Here is a 21,078-nt window from a genome sequence, read left to right as displayed (position 1 = left end):
ATCCACTAAATTGATTTCATCACCCACTAAGAAGTCCTGACCTGCAATTTGGGAAACATTTTTAAGTATGTCCTGGAATATTCGCAGACTGTGTAATGTTCTCCCATCAATTTACAGATTGTTCCTCATTTCTTTCTGTAAAACTGGGTAGGTTTGTTTTGTTTGTTTTGAATGAGGTCTACTATTGAAGTGCCCCAGGGTATGGGGAAAAACTGGGACAAGGTGAAGTGTTTCTAGATCTAAGGCAGTTGAAATTCACATCATCGTCATGATGGACATTCCCTGAGTTCTTCTGTGCAGATCCCAGCTCCAAACTCTTCACATACTTTAGCTCATCTAATCCTCACAACAACTCTGTACCCTTAGCCGCATTCTACTTCAGGGAAAAGTTAAGAAATTTGCCCTGGTTCAAAGCCAGAGTGTCTGATCCCAGAGTCTGAGCTCTTATTGGGCTGAAATCCTAGGGCTCCATTGTGGTGGTCTGGAAAGGCCCTCAGGCTCGGAAGCCTTAATCTGTCCAACACTGATGCCCTGGGAGCAGGCTTTGAACTGGCTTGCAGTGATGGGCACCCATTCTGAAGGAGATGCCAGGGTCCCAGCAGTGAGAGAGGAAGGCAGGTCTCAGGGACAGGTGGCTAGGACCCCTGAAAACAGGACTCCCCCCAGACGGGACAATGAACACACAGGACACCTTGCCCTCAGAAGTGAAGCCAGATCCTGAGGACACAGCCCAAGGAGGAGGCCTGGAGTGAGTGAGGTTAGGAATCAAGCAGGGTACTTCCCCAGAGACCAAGGAGCAAAGCAGACATCTGGTGACTGCCTGGGCTATGGCCAAAGGCCAGAGGACCCTAAGAGCCCGAGTGACCGCAGGGTTTGTGTCCAGAGAAGACCCACGACATTCAAGGACACTGTGAGTAAAGCCCCATCTGACAAACTGAGCCTGCATTTCAGTCTACCAACTTGCCCGTCTGTGTGGACAACTGATTAGCTGGTGACTCATTTCACTACTCCACGGCTGTGTGTCCTTCTGTGATATGGGCCCCACGAAATTGATTAAAGGAGGCCATCCGTGTAGCCCTGGTAAATACGGCGGTGACACAATAACCATTCACTACTCTTTCCTTCAATGACATCTACTCAACAAGCCCAAGAAGTTGCTGGACAGGCATCATCAACTACACTGTGCTGACAAGGAGAGGGAGGCCAAGATGGGGGCCTGGACACCCTGCCTCAGTGTTCCCTGAGCTCCCTACACAGAGTAAAGTTGACCAGGTTTTTCATATGTGATTTTCCTTCGTCCTCACTGCAGGCCCGGGGTCATCTGCCATTTTCCCATCCTACAGATGAAGAACCAGAGCTTGGGAAGACGAAGTCACTCCCTAGTAAATGGCACAAGTTTTCAAGCCATGACTGGTCTGACCTCAGGTTGGTTCCCTGCCTCAGTCTCTTCAGACAGGGGTTCCCTCCCAGGGGCTCGGTGGGGAGCTGCACCTCGTCAGCCTGCCATGCCAATGACCCTTGAGCAGCACGAGGATGCAACTGAATTCTGGGTGACCCAGGAACTCAAACTTCCTTGGAGGATGGGGGAGAGAGAGATGGTGACTCCAGTGGGTCGTCCCAACTGACCTGGGTTACAAGAGTAACATGTGAACCGGATTTCGAAGACTTCATTTGGACAAAGGAATGTAAGATATCTCATCAATCAAGTGTATATGGATTATAAAAGGAAATGATAATTTGGGGAAATACTGGGTTAAATAGACTATATTATTTAAATAATTTCTAAAGAATCTGAAGAAGAACAGGTCTGGGTCCACCCCTCTGCTGGAGACAGTACTGACCCGGGAGAAGCCCTCAGACACTCTCCAGTCCTCTTCCCCTGGCCATGCCCCCGAAGGCAGCCTCTCTGAAGCCCATGGCATGCCTATTCCCATGCATGTCCATTGTCTGTTTGCTACCTGAGCACAGACATGCGGGGGACAGACTGTGCCACCACTGCGCATGTCTCTAACCCAGTGTCTAGTGTCTCTAACCCAAGCCGCGTGGACTCCTCTGACCCTTTTATAGCTCCCACCCAACATTGTATTTTGAAGGTTGATCTCTGTTGATGCATTTGGCTCTGGATCTTACACTTTCCCAACAGTCCCCTACAGCATCCATAAGCCGTACAGACTGGCTCACTTTCCTGTTGATGGGAAGGGAGGTTTTCACGGCTATTCAAAACACGACCACTGCGGACTTCTTACCCACATCTCCTGGTGCTTACCTGGTTGGGGGGTGGGGAGGATGATTGGATGCTGTGGGGCTAGACATCTGCAAATTCACTGAATGCTGCTACAATGGCCTCTGAAGCACCTGTGCTGGGTTTTTGTTGTTTTTTTTTTTTTTTTTTGCATTGGGACATAAGTGATATATACCATTGTAGAAGTTTAAGATAAACAACATGTTGATCTGATATACTGCTGTATTGCAATATGATTACCCCCAGCTTTAGCTAACACCTCCATCAACATCACGGTAACTATCACTTCTTTTTTGGTGGTAAGAACATTTCAGATGCCGCTGTGCCCACCAGCAGCACACTCTTACCAGCACTCAACGGGAGGTAGGGAGATGACCCAAGGGAGCAGTCTGTGGGGCTTTTCAACTCTAGCAATAATGTTTATTTCTGAGACTAAGCAATATGTAAAAATATTCATTGTAGTATTGTTTATAAACCACGCATGGAAAATATTTCACAACATTTTAGCAAAAACAATTACCCGTCTTCAACAAAAGAGCAAATCTGATCATGTCGGTGCTCTGCTGAGTAGGCTCCGGCAGCCTAGCCCAGGGTTCTGGGTCTGCAGTCAGCATGGGGGTTGGGGGATGCCTGCCACCTCCTGGCTTGAGAAGACTTGGTGGTCCAGACCCAGCTGTGCTCCCTGCTCCCCAGCAAGCCCTGACGCAGGCCTGGGAGAACCCCACGCTGTGGCAGGTCCTCCCCGCTGAACAGCAAGTGTGCTTCCCTCTGTCGCCCACCCCATCTCGTTCCAACCAGTTACTTTGCCAGAAGATCTTTACGACCCAACCCTGGCCTCGCTTCCCCTGAAATCACTTGTTTCGTCTCCTATACCCATACCCTCCTCCCCTCTGGAGGCTGCATTAGACGCCCTCTCAGCCCACACTGGGATCGGCCGTCATTGCCCTCGGCTCATTGCATGTCACTGCTGGGCCGCTTGTCTCTCTCTCCATTAAACTAAGAGGACAGGGACTACACCACTCATCTCTGGGTTGCCAGGATCCAGCCTAGTCCTGACGAATGAATGAACGAATGAACAAATAAATGAACGCAGGACTCAAGTCAACCCCCTCATTTTACAAAGGGGTGAAAGTGAGATTAAGAGAGGGAGGAGACTGCTGGCTAGGAACTCAGAGCTGATTCTCCACCAATGCTTTTCCTCTCCAGTTTGCAACTTGCACTAAAACAGGAATTAGTTTTAAGTATGAGAAACCCCAGAAGGCATACATGAAAAGATGGATAAATCTGGTTAAATTTAACTGCACCGAAATTCTTCAAGTTCTGCATAGCAATGAAAATTCCCAAACTGGTGTCAAATAAAATCCCAAACTGGACAAAAATATTTGCTACATGTAGTACAGACAGCAAACTAGTCACCTTATGTACAAAACAGAAAAGCAACAGCCCCATGGAAAAATGGAAGAAGAACAGGGAAATTCTTTCCACTGTAAAAAGAAAAAAAAAAAATTAAAATGTCTCTTAAATATATGAAAAGATACTCCACCTCCCTCAGGAGAGACACGCAAGTTAAGGCAATGAAAAGACACCCATTTCCCTATCAGATTGGCACACATCAGAACATCAAATAGTACGCCGTGTCATGGGTTGCTGGTGGGACCACACGCACTGGTATACTGTCCGTGGGAGGCTCTTTGACAATATAAATCAAAATTACATGTGTACACGGGCTCTTTGATCCAGGAATTACACTTCTACGGATTCTCTAACAGATAAAGTCACATATGTGAAATCTAAAGCATGTACGAGAATATTCACTGCAGCATTGTTGAAAATGTTTCTAACTGTCCATCTTTGGGAATGGTTAAATAAATAATCAGGTTTGATATACCATGAAGGCTTTAAATAAATAATAATTTTAAAAAGAGTTGATTCCTTAGGTACTGATATGTAACAATCAACAAGTTGTATTAAGTAAAAACAGACCAAAAAAAAGAGTGCAGAACAGAATCACTATGAGTTTGAAATACACATATTAATGCATATTTCATATATAAATGATGTAAATGTATAGGACATATTTTAAAATATATATTAGGATATCTCTAGAAGGATACGTAAGAAACCGGGACTAGAGATTGTCTCCAGGGAAGGGAGCCGGTGGTGGTGGCGGGGGTGGGGGGGACAAGAGACTTTCTTTTCTCTAGACACTCTTTTGTACTTTTTTTTTTTAAAGATTTTATTTATTTATTTGACAGAGAGAAATCACAAGTAGGCAGAGAGGCAGGCAGAGAGAGAGGAGGAAGCAGGCTCCCTGCTGAGCAGAAAGCCCGATGCGGGGCTCGAACCCAGGACCTGGGATCATGACCCGAGCCGAAGGCAGCGGCCTAACCCACTGAGCCACCCAGGCGCCCCTCTTTTGTACTTTTAGAAATTTTATACCATATACATGGTGTGAAAGAGACATTTACATATTTTAAAGACATTAACTCCTTCCATCCCCTTTCAGAAATTATAAAACCCTCTCTCCTTGCTTGTCCTCACTCAGATATGGCCTGTCTCTGTATGGAAAGAAAGGGGAGAGAAAGAGTGAAAAGAAAAGAAACAGACATCCCACTGGGATTTCTTTTCTCCCCTCCAGGTTTAAAGATAAAGCAAAACAGAACCAACAGCACCCTGCTGACAGCCCTGCTTTCTCCTTCCTGGATACAGTGTAAAGCTCAGCCTCCTGTTCCAATCTCCCCCCCCTCCTGAGAAGAAGAGGGAAGCCCCTTTCCGGTGGGCCGCCCCAGCTTTGGAAAAAACGTGCCCTTCCATGGGAGTAAATGGGCCAGGCTCTCATTCAGCCAGTGGCTTGTTTCCAAGTGGTGTCCCCACGGTTTCAGGGACAAGTGGGGGTTCAGAGGACCTGGGGCTAGAGGCAGAGAGGCCAGGAATCCTGCTTAAACCAGCCCAGCGCTGCCATGGCCAGTGCAGCCCAGGCTTCCACGTGGCAATTCTGGGAATCCTGTAGTCCCCTAAGAATCCTGCTTTAAAAAAAAAAAAAAAAAGAAAGAAAATCACACATCTCTCCAACCTCCTGGTTTTATAGATAGGAAAATGAATGGCCAGGGATGAAGCTCTGTGAATATAAAGCCACAGCCAGGAAGTAGCAGCTGAGCAGCAGGCAAAGAGGGACAGAGGGGAGGTGTGACTCTGCCCCGCTGTCCCAGCCCCTCCAGGCACTGGTGATGGGTTGGCCATCTGGAGAGTGGGCAGAGGAAGCCACCTGCGGAGGAGAATTCTTGGCATTGGGCAGAGCTGGGTTGGGATCCAGACTTCGCCATTTACCGAGTGGGCAGCCTTTGGGTGGATGACTTAGTGGGGATGTGGGGACATTCGGTTCATCTCATGTGTGGGGAGCCAATGAAATGAAGGGTGGGAAGTGTCCGTGCTCAGCAAATGGTAGTGACTTGTGTTCTACTTGACTGAAAGGTATAAACTTAGCAAAAAGCAAAGTCTGCAAAGAGGACCCTCCCTAGCCGCCCCCTGCCCTCCTGCCGCCCAGGCCCCAGCTGTTCAAGGGAAGACAAGTGCGCAGGAGCCTGGCCACAAGCCTTGTTTCCACTGGGTTGGCCACAGAGGGAGCCAAGCTGCAATCTGCAGGAAGCCCAGGTCAGCCCAGCTCTGCTCTCAGCAACCCCAACCTCCCTCCAAACGCGGTATCCCGAGGCACGGCGTGGTGGAGAGTGACCCCTGGCCTGGAGTGACCCGTGCTCAGGGCTGCGCCTGGGCCTGCTGGCTCATTTCCCCTTGGCTTCTGCAGGAGGGCCACCTGCTCAGGCGGCCACCAGGGAGGGGAGAGAAGCCAGGGAGCCAAGACAAACAGGCCCGGCAACTTGGTCCATAGGCTTGTCCTGGGATGGCTCTGCGCTGGGGGGAAAGTGGGAGGGTGGGGATCACAGCTGGTGGGAAGACATCCCACCATCCTGGGGTGGGGGGTGGGCTAGATCGGAGGGGGCAGTCTGACAGGGGCTGATCCTGGAACTCCCTGGCCTCAAGAACCTTGGGGCCCTTCATGGGAAGGGGCCACACTTCTCCACAGATAATAACATCTATTCCCAGAGGAAGCTGTGTAACTTGAGTGAAATTATATATCTAAAATGCTTAGCACACAGGAAGTGCCAGGCTCAGAATCTGAGGCCCCGGGGAAGGTACGTGAGATCAGGCTCAGGCTCCACATCTAACAAGGACCTCACTGCATGCTCGTCCATCACCTGGAGATCCAAGCTCCCTCCCGTTCCCACAATGCTAGGTCCACAGGCCCAGGGAGCCCTCCAGGCATGGACATAGCCATGGGGCCATGAGAGAGGCCAGGGATCGGGGGGGGGGGGGTGAGAGAGGGAATGCAGGACTCCTCAGTTGAACCCAGCTCTGCCACTGACTCCATCTGTGCCCTTGGGCAAGCTTTCTCCATCCCTGACCTCAGTTTCTCCATATGTACATCAAGGAGTTAGACAAGATGGACTCTTGGAGCCATAGCCATATAAACAGTCTAGGTATCTTCATTGCCTTCCAAATACCTCCTGGGGCTGACTCTGACTTCAGTCTTCATCTCTTGCTTCCTTAATGCATAATAATAGTTTCATCTCCAATGGAGATTTCTCAACCCACTTTTTCAATCCAAGAATTGATAACATTTATAAAGTCCCCACATTCTGCCTGTGTGCCACTAGGGATATGATGCTGAATCTAGAATGCAGGCACTCAAGAAACTCATGATCTAGGTGTCTTGGTTAGCAGTTATCCATTCATGCTACTTACAAGCTCTAAAGCATTCCATGACTCCCTAGTGCCGGTAGGATCAAGTCAAAATTCCAGTGAACACACCCTCTGCTTCATCTCTTCATCTGCCCCCTCACCCCCATCTCTTGTACTCTGCTCAAGCTGTTCCTTCTATTCCCATCTTCTCAGAGCCGAATCATCTAAGAAGAGCCCCACCCTCCCACTTCCTGCCCTTGCTCAGCGGCACTCCAAGACACCGGAGCCCTCCTCCCACCCTATACACAGAGCCACAGCTTCAATCCCTCCTTTAAACACTCAAATCAGGTCTGGGCACAGAGCAGGCACTTAGTGCCGTGGCCTGATGAAAGGGGACAAGTCTTTGGCTCAGGCTCCTGAGCACAGCTCTGGGCGGCCCCTCCCGAGGGCACAGGGAGGAGGCATCAGATGGTTCTAGAGATGGACCAGGCAGAGGAAAATCTGAACAGTCAGAGCAGGGTGCAACTTTCCTCCCAGGGGTCCAAAGCCAGTTTCCATGGAAACCAGGGCAGATTCCTAGTGATGAAGAAACAAACAGGGCAGGGTTCAGGTTTTCATTCCACAGAGGCGACAGCAACCTGGCCAGAGGAAGTGTAACATAGGAACCTTTCCCTCTCCTCTCCGCAGCCACAGACTCCAGGACATCTGGCATCTCTGTTCCCCAGTCAAACCTTGGTTTCTCCTTCTATGTAATGGGCTGGTTCAGCCCTTCCATCTGTGGGGTGAGGAGGCAGTGCCTAGGGCTAGTCTGGGCTTTGGAGCTTTGCCTCCCTAGGGAACTGTATTTGGCTTCGCAAAGCTCCATCTCACAGATGATCATCTGGGACCTGCGCCCAGTGCTCGCGCTTGTTAGCATTTAAGGCCGGAAGGAGCTAAGGAGCGTTCCTCTGGCTCTAGGTCAACTAGGGCTGCAGAGAAGCCAGACAGGGAGGGAGGCTGAGGACACCCCAGGATGGTGCATGGCAGCGGCCCCTGGTGGCCGCAGGCAGAACTGCGCCTCCGTGAAACCCAAGGAAGGCTTCCCCAGGCTACAATTGGGAGGGACATATCCTGTGCCTGGAGAAACTGGGAGGACAGGGATCCCAACAACACAACCAAAGGTCTGGAGGGTCAAAGGTCTGGGAGGGTCCCCAGAGGGCAGGCTTGAGGTCATGCTGGTTTCTGCAGCCAAGTCAGGCTCAAAACTTAGATGCCTACCTCCTATTCTTTTCACTTTTCTTGTTCTGGCTGCCTGGGAAAGCAAAAGGTGGCACCCACATCTCTCATTCCCACCTGTGGCTGTGAAGACCCATGGGACCCTTTCATCAGCTTAAATGGGACCCAGGATTCCTTCAAGCTGGTTGGTGTATTCCACTGGAGACAGGGTTCAAGGGGTCCAGAAGACCCTATGTTCCTAGAGCTAGAGCCAGTAGGCTGAGGGAGTACAGGTAAAGTGGGGGTATCTACCCTGGGAGCCCCAGCAGGGCCTCTGCACTCAGGCTCTGGGGAGAGAGGAGTTCCCCAATACCTCTTTTGCTCCAGCAGCATAAACTGTGGAGCCTCAGAGAACCAAGTGTCCCCCTCTTGCTCCTTCTCAGGCCATCCTGCCTAGGAGGGAGACATTCTTCATCTTCTCAGGACTGCTCTTTCCCTTCCCTTTGGATACCCCTACAGGGACATGGCCCCTGAGGACTCTGGGTTATCAAATCAGACCTCCTGGCCCATGGCTTCCCTTCCTCTCACTTCCCCCCAGAGACAGGAAACAGGGAGGGCAGCAAGACACAGACTCTAAGCGGGAAGAGCACAGCTCACCATCTGGAGAAGGAGTTTCCTCTACCACATAATGACCAAAAGGCCATGTGCAAGGGTTCTGTGTGCCTATGTCCACTGTTGGGGAGTTAGGTCCCTCTCCTGAGAACCCTGACCACTGCTGGACAGTTTTCAGTCTTCAGGCCTCTTTCTCCTGATAGACCGAGGCGGTCTCCCTTAGCTTGCACCCCGCCGGGCTGAGCCCTTCTCCGCACTCTGGGACCACACACAAGTCAGCCTTGACTTTTTGTATCATGGCCTCTCAGAAGCAGGGGGTGGGGGAAAGGGCCAGCCTGGGAGGCAGACTGTCACTAGCTCAATGTATGATCTTGAGCAATCCCTTCTCTTCTCTAAGCCTCAGGATGATGGTTTCCAGAGGCCCCTGCCAGGTCTGCAAGTCTCCAAACCTGCGTCCTTCTCGTCTGCCATCTATTTTTCCAGTTTCTCTAACCACTCTTCACCGTCCGTTCCTCCAGCCCACAGCATTCAGGCCTGGAAGGAATGACTCCAACAGGGAGCAGGACAAACCCAGCCCTCCCCAACAGACTTCCTCATCTTTGGGCAGCACAGCCTGGCCAGAGGCATGGAGCACTGTGCCCAGGAAAATGTCACAATTCGGCCTATAAGGAAGCATCGCCCCACCCAGTCTGGAGCCCGCAGAGGCTCCCAGCTCTACCTAAGTCCCTTCCCAAGGAAAAGGAACACAACAGAATGCATACTGCATGGGATCCATCTGCACCCAGCAAAAAGATGCAAAAGGTTCTTAGAAAAACCTGCCACCCAATGCATTTCTTAGAAAAAGAACCATTTTCCTGCCAGGAGGGAAAAAAATCCTGGATCAACTTAGAAAGTAGACCTGGGCTTGGCAACAATCAAAGACCTCATTTTTCTGAATTACAGAAGAGCATTTTTCTACATGTAAACTTAGAACGCCTCCTTCCCTTTTCCGGTTTTCATATATAGCATAGGAATTTTCATGCTCAATGAAGTTACTGTGTGAGCCCTTCTCCCTCTCTTTCTCTCTCTCGCTCTCTCGCTCTCTCAGGCCTTTGGCGTAAACCAAGAGAGGGATGGCTTTGAAGGTGCCTGGCCGTGGGTGGAGACGGACCAGGTATGGGCACTGTGGCCTGTCTGCCCCGCCCACCCAGCAGGAAGGTGAGGTTGTCCCCCACCTAGCACCCTCTCTGGCTTCCAGAGCATCCCCTCACCTGAGCACCCCCAGCAGAGGGGAGGCATGGCATGATCATTCTCTCCTTTCAAAGAGGAGGAAATTGAACCCCAGCCTACTGGAAGATCCCCGTGCAGGAACCAGCACTGAAGACTTGACGCTGGGCCTCTGCCCATGACAAGCCATGCCCTCCCAGGCTGCCCGTGGGACTCCTCCAGGTCCGGCTGCACACCTCTGTGTCCCCATGGTCCCCACCCACCCCTCCACCCAAACACCCTCATCTGTCTGCCTTCTGCTGGTGCGTCCCCTTCCCCCTCTGATATGACGACACATAAGCTTCTGGGCATAGACTGTGGGGACCCCTCTCAGTCCCCAGTGCCAGCAGAGCCTGGCAAGAATGACCTATGAATGAAGACAAGCAAGAAGAACGTCAGCAGCTAAGATTCACCGTGGGCTTGCTGCGTGACAGGCATGGTTCAATGAGCTCCCCATGAATCATTTCATCTTCTACAGACTCTCTGTGAGGTAGATAAAGTTATTACCCCCATTTTACAGGTTAGAAAACTAAGGCTTGGAGAAGTTCATCACCACTCTAAGGCCATGAGGACAATCAATAAACAATCAAAGTCAGGATTCAAATCAGAATGGGTGGTACAGCCTGGTGTGAAGTTTCCAGTCCTAGCCACACATCAGGGTCACCCAGGGAGCTTTCAAAAAGACAGAGGTCTGCCCCTCCTGCCTCGCCCTGGGGACCCCAGTGTCTTGCAGGGTCTAGCCTAAGTGTGATGCCCTCCCCCATGGGGCGGGCCCAGGTAAGAGTTACCCCCCTCCCCCAACCCCAGGCTTGTCTATCAGGCAGACCTGGGCTTGAGTCCTGAGTCAGCCACTAACCCATGTATGGCCTTGGGAAAGCCACTTCCCTCCTCTGAGCTGTATGGAGGGACAGCAACAGAGCTGGCTCACAGGGTCATGGTGAGAATAGATGACACGATGAGGGCCATGCCTAGCGGAGGGCTGGCACGTCTGAAAACTCAGGACCAACTGTGGGTCCTAGCTAACTGGACTGGGCCAACTCTGGGCCCAGCCCTCCCACATTCTCGCCAGCCAGCCTCCAACTCTTAGCCATTGAAGAATTAATATCATTAGATAAGTAGGCCCAACAAGTAAGGAAGTGAAGAGTTTAGCCTGGTCTCCCTCCTTCTGTGACCCGGGTCTGCTCACTACCTCCTCCTGCAGACACTCACACACATACACACACATGCACACACGCACATACTCTAATCCCTGGGCTCAGGCAGAAGTCAGCTCCTGAGCAAGAGCCATACGCAGGCCTCAGGGAGCAGCGGAGGGTCCTGCTGTCTTGTTGCAGCGAGGCTATTCCCCGATTTGTTCTAGAAACCTGGGTACCCAGCCAGCGCTGTGGCCACGTGCACAAGGTGGTGCATGAGAGCTGGCAGGTGTGGGCCGGCAGGAGCCTCTGGGCAGAGTTTTCTAGTCAACTCTTCTCCATGCATGGCCCTTCCTTTTCCATTTGGGGAACAAAGACTCATTGAGTGTGAGGAGGGCCTTGAGTCCCAAGGATGACATCAGCTGCAATGAGTCATCGGTCCCAGCAGGCAGCTCTGGAGGGCTCAGCTCAGGGCACCGTGAGGGAAACTCATAGAAAACAAGCATGGAGGGCACCAGGCCTGTTGGGGGCACCTGAGGGGCACAGATGGGAGCACGCAGCAGCCTGCCAGGAGCAAGCACCTGGCAACACGCAGATCCTGAACACTGCCAGGCTCGGCGCCAGATGGAGACAAGAAACCAAGAGCCGGAGGCCAGGCGGGGTCAGTGTAGACATCTGGACCAGAGGGCTTCAAATGGCATTCCCAAGGGCTGGGGTGGAGCTCCAGGGAGGGGGTGCACAGAGGAGGCTGCCAGTGGTGGGGTAGGGGTGCAGGGGAGGGGATGAAGGGGGGGGAAGGCTTGCCTGTAGGGCCCCTAACACACACGCACACAACCACACGGATGCGCACGTGCACACACAAGCACCCTCACACATACAGACGCCTCTAGTCCTACACACACGTTCACACACACACCCACTCTGACACCTTTGCCCACACTCGTCCCCTGTACACACTCACAGAGCCACATGCACACTCGTCCGCTCACACACTCACACATTCACACACACTTGCCTACTGTCATACGCACGCTCGCCCCAAAGCAGCTCTGACTCCATTCCTGCTTCATGGATTCAGTTCCAGTCACAGCCTCATTGGAAGACAGGGTTCAGTAGCTAAAAACCCACCCACCAACAAAAAAGCCCACCATCAAAAGCCTTTGACGTCACTGATGTTCACGAGGGAGCACGGCAAGGGAAGCTGCTGGCCAAGGGGCCCACGGAGAGTCGGCAGCCCACTCTTTCTTCTCCAGCTACTTCTTGAAGGGTTTGGAGATCTTTGCCTACATCCTACACAGAGGGTTTCGGTTTCTCTCATGTGGGTACATTTTCTGCCTTTTTCCCCTTGTCAGCAAAACCTTCTCAGAATGTCAGGTTTGGGCGTGTCTTCACAAAGCATCGAACCCAACTGACTCATTTTCCTAGAAGCAGTGCTAGAAACGGGTTGATCGATGAATATGAACAGCCGACCCATCCAGGTGATGCTTGGCAGAGAGCCTGGCACAGGTAGGTGCCCCGCAAAGGCCAGTTTCAGGAACGTATGAGTGCATTTGTGTGTAACGATGTCTCACGTGTACTGAGCCCTCACTGTGTCCTGGGTGCAAGGGCTTTACCTGCACGGCGGTGGCTCTCAGCTCTGGCTATAGAGCAGAGTCACTGGGGAGATTTCCAAAAATACTATGGCCCGTGCCTCACTCCCACAGATTCTGATTCAGATGGCCCAAGCGTGGCCTGGGCTGCGGAAGTCGCATAAGGTGATACTCACAGCCCCTGAGTTCCTTTTGTTTTTTGTTGTTGTTGTCATCGTCGTTGTTGTTTTTAAGATTTTATTTCTTTATTTGAGAGAGAGAGAGAGAGAGTGAGTGTGCACAGGGGGAGCAAAGAGGGAGGGAGAGAGAGAATCTCAAGTAGACCCCACACTGGGCATGGAGGCCGACATAGGGCCCACTCCCAGGATCCTGAAATCATGATCTGAGCCAAAATCAAGACTCAGACACTTCACCGAGTCACCCCGGTACCCCAACACAGCCCCTGAGTTCTTCACAAAAACCCCACTCTTATGGTTCCCAATACACAGATGTGGGAACAGAGGCACAGAGCAGTTAAATCACTTGCCCAAGGGCACACAGCTATCAGGTCCCAGAACTGGTTACTTTAATCCTTCATCTGTCAGATGTGAGGAGCTGAGTCTCTACCCCCTCCTTTCCAGAAATGTCACTTTAATCCAAGGCTGCCCCTCTCCAGGGAGCACCCCCTGTTTAGCCCTCAGGGATCTTGGGCCCATCTGCCTCTTATCCCCATCGCCCTGACAGCCCCTCCTCATCGTTCTTAGGATCAGCACAGCCTCTCCCTACCAGCTACGAGGAAGAGGGCTTTGCTGCTAGCCAGAGACAGTCTCTCCTGGGCTTCATTTTCTGAGCAGATCCGGGAGGGTGGAGACTCCAGTCCGGCTGGCCACTGGGTAGCTCATCTCTTATCTTGGCTGACCAGACATATTTTCAGAGCTGCGAGAAGGAGCTCCAAGCAGAGCGGTGTTGGGGAGAAAGATAGCTCTGGCTTCAAATCTCAGCTCTGCCTTTAAGAGCTGTGCAACTTTGGACAAAACACTTCCCCTCTCTGAGTCTTGGGCTCTGAATCCATAATATAGGAATAATGTCACCTACTGCAGAAAAGAATTTTGAGAATGACCTGAGGTAGATAACAGATATAGAATGCTGAGCTGAGGGCCTAGCAAACGCAGACATTTAGCAGAGCACGTTGGCGGGGGCGAGTGCTATTATTATCAATGACATAAGCTTTCCTTCCTCTGGGTCTCAGTCTTCTCACCTGCAGATAGGACTATTCTGCTTCCTTCCCTAGGTTGCAGAGAGGGCCACAGTGGCTCTGAATGGGAAAATGTTTTGTCAAGCACAGCCTACTCTGGTGCAGGGAACAATTTATAAGGACAGAGGGCTCCAAACAGGTACTGGGAGCTGAGAGTGCTCAGCTCTGAATCCATCTGATGGACGTGGCCAACGTCAATTCAGAAGCAGAATCCCTGCCCCGGGCTGGGAATGGCTTGTGTACCATGGGGCCAGCACAGAGGAGCTGGAACCTGGAAACTGGCTTAGCACCCCACTCGATACCCACCCCACACACCCCAGGGCAAGAAGGTGGGGTCAGGCCTAACTGCAGGTGTTGGAAGAAACAACAACTAAATAATAATAACGACCACGTTCACTGCAGTGGGTGGAATGATGGCTCTCCAAAGACACGTCTGTACGCGCTCGTCCACGTCCTAGTCCCCAGAACCTGTGAATGGGACCTTATTCAGAAGAAAGGTCTTTTGCAGATATATTTAAATTTATTGGCAGATGTATTTAAGGATCTTGAAATGAAGAGATCATTCTAGATTATCCAGGTGTGCCTTAAATCCAATGACAAGTGTCCTTAAAAGAGACACACGGGGGAGGGTTGGACAGACCAGAGGGAGACACTGTGACCGTGGAGGCAGAGCCTGGAGGGAGGCTGCAGCAAGACAAGGAATGCCAGCAGCCAGCAGAAGCTGGAGGAGGCCAGGAAGGACCCTCCCCAAGGCCTCCAGAGGGCAAGTGGCCCTACCAACACTTTGATTTTGGACTTCTTGCCTCCAGAACTTTACAAGAATAAATTTCTGTTGTTTGAAGAAACCCAACTGTAGTATTTGGGCCAGGGAAATGAACACATTCGCTGAATGCTTACTGTTGGCCAGGTGGGACCTGGACTGGGTCATTTGGTGCTCACGGTAGCCTGGATTATAGATGAGGAGACTGAAGTGTAGAGGCATGGGTTCGCACAGATGGTAAGTGACAGAGACAAGATCTGAACCCAGAGAGCCTGGGTTCAAGCCCCACAGCCCATCTGCTCACACATGGCCCTAATGGTTCTCAAAGTGTGGTTCCTGGGCCAGCAGCAGTAGCAGCACCTGGGAACCCAGAGCTACAAATCCTCAGGCTCTCCTCCAGACCTAATGAATCAGAAACTCTGCAGCAAAGGCCAGCATGTGTGTTCAGACTAGTCCTCCCGAGGACCATCATCCTCAGGTTGGTGATACCTGTCATACACTGTGCTGGTAGAGGCTGAGGTTGTGGCCCAAGGCCAGAACAGAGGCCAGGGGTGGAGAACCAGGCAGAAGGAGATGTGAGCAGACACCCAGCAATGGAGAAGTGTGTCGCAGGGCTAGGACCCAGGCATAGGATTGGACAGGAGTCCAGCCGGCAGTGATGAGCTACAAATTAGCGACTTCCTAGATAGGACAAGGGAATGTTGAGTCCCCTGAGTGACTACATCCCAATTATTGACAACAGGAGGGACTCAGGGCCTGTAGTGAGGCGGCCAAGGGGCCCCAGGCTGGAGATAAGCAGATATAGGGAGGCTTGGGAGCCCCAGCCCAATGGCCTGAGCTTGTCGGCTGAGGGTTCTGCAGCCAGGAGTAAGCTGATGGCCTCCAAAGGAGCTATTCCCCAAGGAAAGCCTGTCCTGAGCAGAAGGAGCCCATGCCTTCCAGAGGGGATGGCCATAGCTACTTCCCTTGCCTCCCCCAGCTTGCCCTTGCCCTACACTCGGCTTAGGGGGCCTGAAGACATCCAGGGAAGTCCACTTCAGCCACACTGGGAAGCTGGGCCTCAGGGCCCACTTGTTCTAGATGACTACAAATGAGTCACCCCATCTTGCCAAGAAATCCTCCCTGGGTGAGTTTCCCAGGAAGCTCCAATTTCTCACTACTCTGTTATTATCTGTCTACTTGCCTGTGTCTCCCATTGGCTTATGAGCCTTTCAGGGTCCAGACATCATGTTCTGGCTTCATTTCTGTATCTTCCAACTTCACCCACCCCTCTAGCGTGGGACCTTGCCTGGGGTAAGTGAAAACTGAGCATGGGGGGATGGACAGATGGATGGACGGACAAATAACGCACATGTGAGTGAATGAACGAGCTCGGTAGATTCTGGACAAGAGTGACTGCAGACCTGCCCTAATAGTTGCTATTTATTGTCATCAGTCAAAAGAATTCTAAGGAATGTCCACTGTTGTCACTGTAATCCCACCAACACCATTAGCTCAATACGCACCTAATAGCCCAGCTCTCATCGGATCCCCACTGTCGAGATATAATAAAATATTATTATTATAATATTACAAAGGCTTGATGTTAACTTTTGTGAGGGCTGCAGTCTTCCATCCTTTTGGCTGACCCTTAAGCAAGACGGCTTTGAATGACCAATCTTCTGCAAAATTCCAGCCCTTGGCTCTCACCCACTGACTGAGTTGGGAGTGCCTCCCTTAAACACACTGGCCTCTCAGACTTCAGACTAGATTCCAGCCACCCCCAGGGAGTGGGGAGTCCTCCCTCCCTGAAACGAGGAAGATGTGAGCAACTGCCCTTCTCCCTGACATACTGTTAGAGTCCTGAAGTTCGGCTGGAGGCCTTGGGGAAGTTGTTCATAGCCTATCTGGGTATCAGACATGAGCTGGGACCACTGGACAAGTGGGATGGGATGGGACAGGCCACCCCTCCAGGTTCTAGGGAGAGAAGGGAGATATTCCTGCTCCTGACTGCATCCCCCACCCTCATCCAAGAAACAAGGGTGGGAGGGGCATCAAGTGGTGGGAGGAGCTTGGAAGCCTTAACAATTCTGGAGCTGTCTAAGTCTCTCTCTAAGTGAGGCTTATCCTTGGGTGTTTCTTGAATTTTTTGGTACGGGTGACACTACCTGGTCAGTAAAATCTCTCAAAGAGTTGCTATCACCTGCCTCGATTCAGCCATCACTTATATTATTACCCCAGCTCCAATGCAGCCACAAGGGGAGAACAGATCCTGGAGGGATCTTTCCTTTACTCTATCCCGGTCCCCATCGAGGGTTCTGGCCTTGCCTACAACCAACGTCCCATGGCTGACCTGGTCCAAACTTGGCTCTGGGGTAGACTCCAGGAGATGGAGAGGATGCAGTGTCTGGTCCCCAACTAGCTCTCATCTTAGTAGAGGGGACAAGACACCAACTGGTGGCCTGAACTGGAAGGCTTTGCACAGGTGAACATGGTAGAGTGAGCAGAGCACAGGCGACCCCACTGTAAGGAAAATGAGGGGTATATGCATGGTTCTGGGGGAGCGGCACCCAGGCCCCTTTGTTAACCTCCTGCATTAGAGCAGCAAGGAGAGAATTACAAATCCAAGGAAATACAGACGTAGTAGTGTTATTAAAGTGAGTATGCAGTAGCTCATTAATCCCAGGACAATTTGGCCAGGTGGGGACTGCCGTTATCTCATTTTGCAGACGAAAGCCCCAAGGCTGGTGAGCAGGTGGCTGGGACTCACAGGGGGTCACCTGAGGCCCTCCTCAGCTCTTTCTAGTCGCACCACTTTTGCACAGAGGAGACAGGAACCAGATTGCAGAAAGGCTTGAGAGCCAAGGAGACTGAAGTGTATCCAACAGGCCACGGGGAGCCTCAGCAGGCTTCTGAGGAAAGCCACTGCTGACCATTTTAGGAGGCATCCCCACCTCACCCCGAGTGGCTGCCCCTGGCAGCCGGGTCCCCTTCCCTCCCCTGCCAAGGAGAGGGTGGAACTGGGGAACTGGAATGCGGAGCGAAGGCGGTAGGCTGGCAACAGCCGGAGACATACTTTCCTGCAGCCTCTCAGGGCACTTGGCATGTAGCTCTGCCTCGGGCAAACCAAGCTGCCGTGGGAGCAGCCAGGGGCGTCCCAGCAGATGAGCTGGTGTGAACTGAGCCAGGGCGGAGAAGCCACCGGGCAGAGTGAGCTCACGGCTTCGGCGGGCCCGTCAAATCTCACCCACGCAGAGCAAGCCCAGTGGAGGCCTTCAGAGCTGGGGAGGACCTTGGGGAAACACCAGTCCCATGTCCCCAGGACGAGAAAACCAGGGCCCAGATTGATGATGTGAGTCACCCAAGATGGCATGTTCCCATGGCCATCTAGTCTCCAGGCCACACTCCCCCGAAACCCTAGAGAAGGTGCGGTGTGGGAAAGCGCCTCAGCCGGGGCTCGGCACACAGTAGAGGCCCAGTGTGGGCATGAACACCTCGTACCTGTGGTGGGGGCCCGCAGTCCACACATACAATGACTTGGTGCTGATGGGCAGCCGGGGAAAAAACCTCTAAGCTACCTGCTGACAGTTGTCACCAAACACGCTGCTTCTTCCTACAGACTGGCCTGCTCAGTGGCACAGAGACTGGCTCCCTACTGGACACTGGAGCCTGTTTGGCTCTGCAGTGGGATTTGAGTCTCAGTAAACAGCTGGAACAGATGGTGACCCTAAAGTCATATTTTGCAACAGGCTGACTCTTGTTTAATCTAGATGAAAGTACAGCTCAACAGTCCCCACACGTTCGCCGGAGGGAGAGTGGGGTTGGTGACCGGAGTGAGGAGGGACAGAACTTCCACGATGACTACCCTGGAGATGCCCCTGGTTCCCCTACCTGGAACCCTGAAACTGAGGGTGACGTCGAGGGAATCCCAGGAGGGCCAGCGTCATCCCGCGGGTGCAGGGGAAAGGATGGGGGATTCGGCGCAGGACAGACCTGCGTGCAAATCTTTGCTCCACCACTTACCAACCAGCGACCTTGGGCCAGTCCTCTGACATTTCTGAGCATTTGTTTCCTTATGTGGGCATACACATGGCCAGAGCCAGCTCTCTGGGGGGTGGCGGAGGGCAACGTCAGGTGCCAACCACGCCCTTCCTCCATTCGTTCACTCATTCATCCATCCACCCATTCACTCACTCACAAATAGTATCAAGCACCAACCACCACGTGCCTGGCACTGCTAGTCTTGGAGAGGCGCCGGTCTTCATGGTCTGTGTGGTCTAGGACTGAGCAACCCTGGCGGTGCCACCACTGTAGGCTTTCGAACACTGATGCCCGGAGGCCATCCTCGTCAGAATCTGCAAGGATGAGGCCAGTGATGCCACTGGTGCAGCAGCGTGAGGTCCCTGGTTTAGGGAAACCTCCCATCCACTGAAGGCCTGTTGCTTCTGGCTCTCTCCAAGCATTCCCCTAGCATCACTTGCTGAATGCCTCACACAGCCCCAGAGGTGGGACCTCTACCCACCCCAGTCCCACATCCAGGAGAGGAAACCATCCCTTCTTCTGAGTGATCTGCCTGAGACACATCGCTCCGAAAAGAAAGAACTGGGATTTGAAGTCCATCTGATGTTTCCAAAGCTCAGTTCTAACCACAGGCTGCCATATACAAAAGGGACCTCAGCGTCTGTGAATGCCTACCTTTGGCTCTCCTCCCACATCTCCAGGGGTGGGACAGACCAACCACGCATTTACAGTCACGAGGCACTGGGGGAGTTCTGGGTGGGGCAATGCCCCCACCTGGACATCAGAAGACCCAGATCCAGGCTTCTTGTAGGCCAGCTATGTGGCTCCCATCTTTTTGCCTATAATTTAGAACTAGAACAGATGATCCTGAAAGCCCCACATGTTCGGGGTCCCCAAGGTTCCCAGGGGGTTTTGATGGAGGCAAAGTGTTTGGGGAACCTCCAGGCCCTTTGCGAGGGGTGCCCTAGGAACCCAGCTCTCCAAGGTGCACAAACAGTGGTTCTGTGCCTTCTCCCACAGAAGCCACCATGGCACGGACCACAAGGGGAGGAGGCTGCCTCCAAAGGGCGGTTCTTAGAAACCCTGAACTTGAGTGGGACTGTCCAGTCCCCCGCCTGCACACACATGGGCAGCATTTCTCACATTCCACTCATCCCTGCCATGCTAATGTGGCCCCACTCATTCCTGGAAAGGTAAATGCAGATCGAGAGGGGAAAGCTTCTCGTAGCCATGAACACACACACCCATCTACTCACTCAACCAGCATTCGCAGAGCACCTGCTGTCTGCCTATTAGAGGTGCTGGGGATCCAGCAGTGACAGACAAGTTCCTCCCCTTAGGGCATAGACAGTTCTAGTAAAAGAGCTATAGAAAGCAATGATCTCCATCTTGTCAACAACAACAAAGAATGAATCCCTTCCACACACAAGCGCATTAGGCATCTGCAGCTAGAGAAAATATTTATACAAGAGAGGGTTCTGGCATCTATTGCCATGATTCTGAACCTCTCCTACAAGTTGGGGACCTCAAATCTATATATAACATCATCTCCACTTATGCATCCTGCCATCAGGGACAGGGGACCCTGAGGATCTGGGTCTAGACAAAGAGCCCCCAGAGCTCAGAGACTTAACGAAAGCCTCCTGCTTTAACTCTAAAAGCACTCAACTTCTGCATCTTGCTCCGTAATATATGTGTGCTGTTCCTTTTAGTATAAAATGTTCTTAATTGTTCCCCTATCATCACTAAACTCCCCACCCCCAGCCAAGTTACCAGCTTCTGAGTAATATGGATGCGGGAAATAAACAACATGACTCTGCGTGCCATGGTCACCCAGCCAGGAGCCGGGAGCACAGCCAAGGTGAGGTCTCCAAAGGGACGGCCCGGACGGGAGGAGGGAAAGCATCATCCCTACCCCACCATTTCTAAAGAAGTTGTTCTCCTGTGTAAACACATCTAAAAGCTTCCTGCCAGAGTTATAAGCCCCAGGATCTTGCTTCTGTTCCCTGGCAAGAGATTTCTGCATTGTGTTTATGGACACACCTTCTGAATACTGAGATCCAGAGAGAGACAAAAGTCAAAATAAGAGTATCAGATCTGGATGGGTCTGAGAGCTGGTCTAACCCCTTCGTTTCATAGACAGGAAGAAGCTTTTCAAAGCCAAGACCAACTACAGTCTCACTGCAGAGGGCGAGTCTTAGAATTCTTTCCCCCTGTGACATTCATGGCCTCATCACCTCATGGTGATGCAGGGGTCACAGGCTCTGGGTGGCTCTCACTGAGCCCTGCTCCCCTAATGGTACCAAAATTTTGCTGCTACCTCTCCAATGCAC

At 52.0% G+C, this 21,078-nt stretch overlaps 1 protein-coding gene across 1 annotated transcript in view; it reads right to left on the bottom strand.

Annotated features, from left to right (window-relative positions):
* COL15A1 (collagen type XV alpha 1 chain) overlaps positions 1–21,078 on the bottom strand; it is a 103,614-nt gene that overhangs the window by 67,263 nt on the left and 15,273 nt on the right. The gene's annotated exons all lie outside the window — the stretch shown is intronic.

Source organism: Lutra lutra, chromosome 13 (assembly GCF_902655055.1).
Source record: "Lutra lutra chromosome 13, mLutLut1.2, whole genome shotgun sequence".
Classification (NCBI taxonomy): domain Eukaryota; kingdom Metazoa; phylum Chordata; class Mammalia; order Carnivora; family Mustelidae; genus Lutra; species Lutra lutra.
The sequence above is the reverse complement of the archived record's forward strand: the minus strand, read 5'-3'. Positions and strand labels throughout refer to the sequence as shown.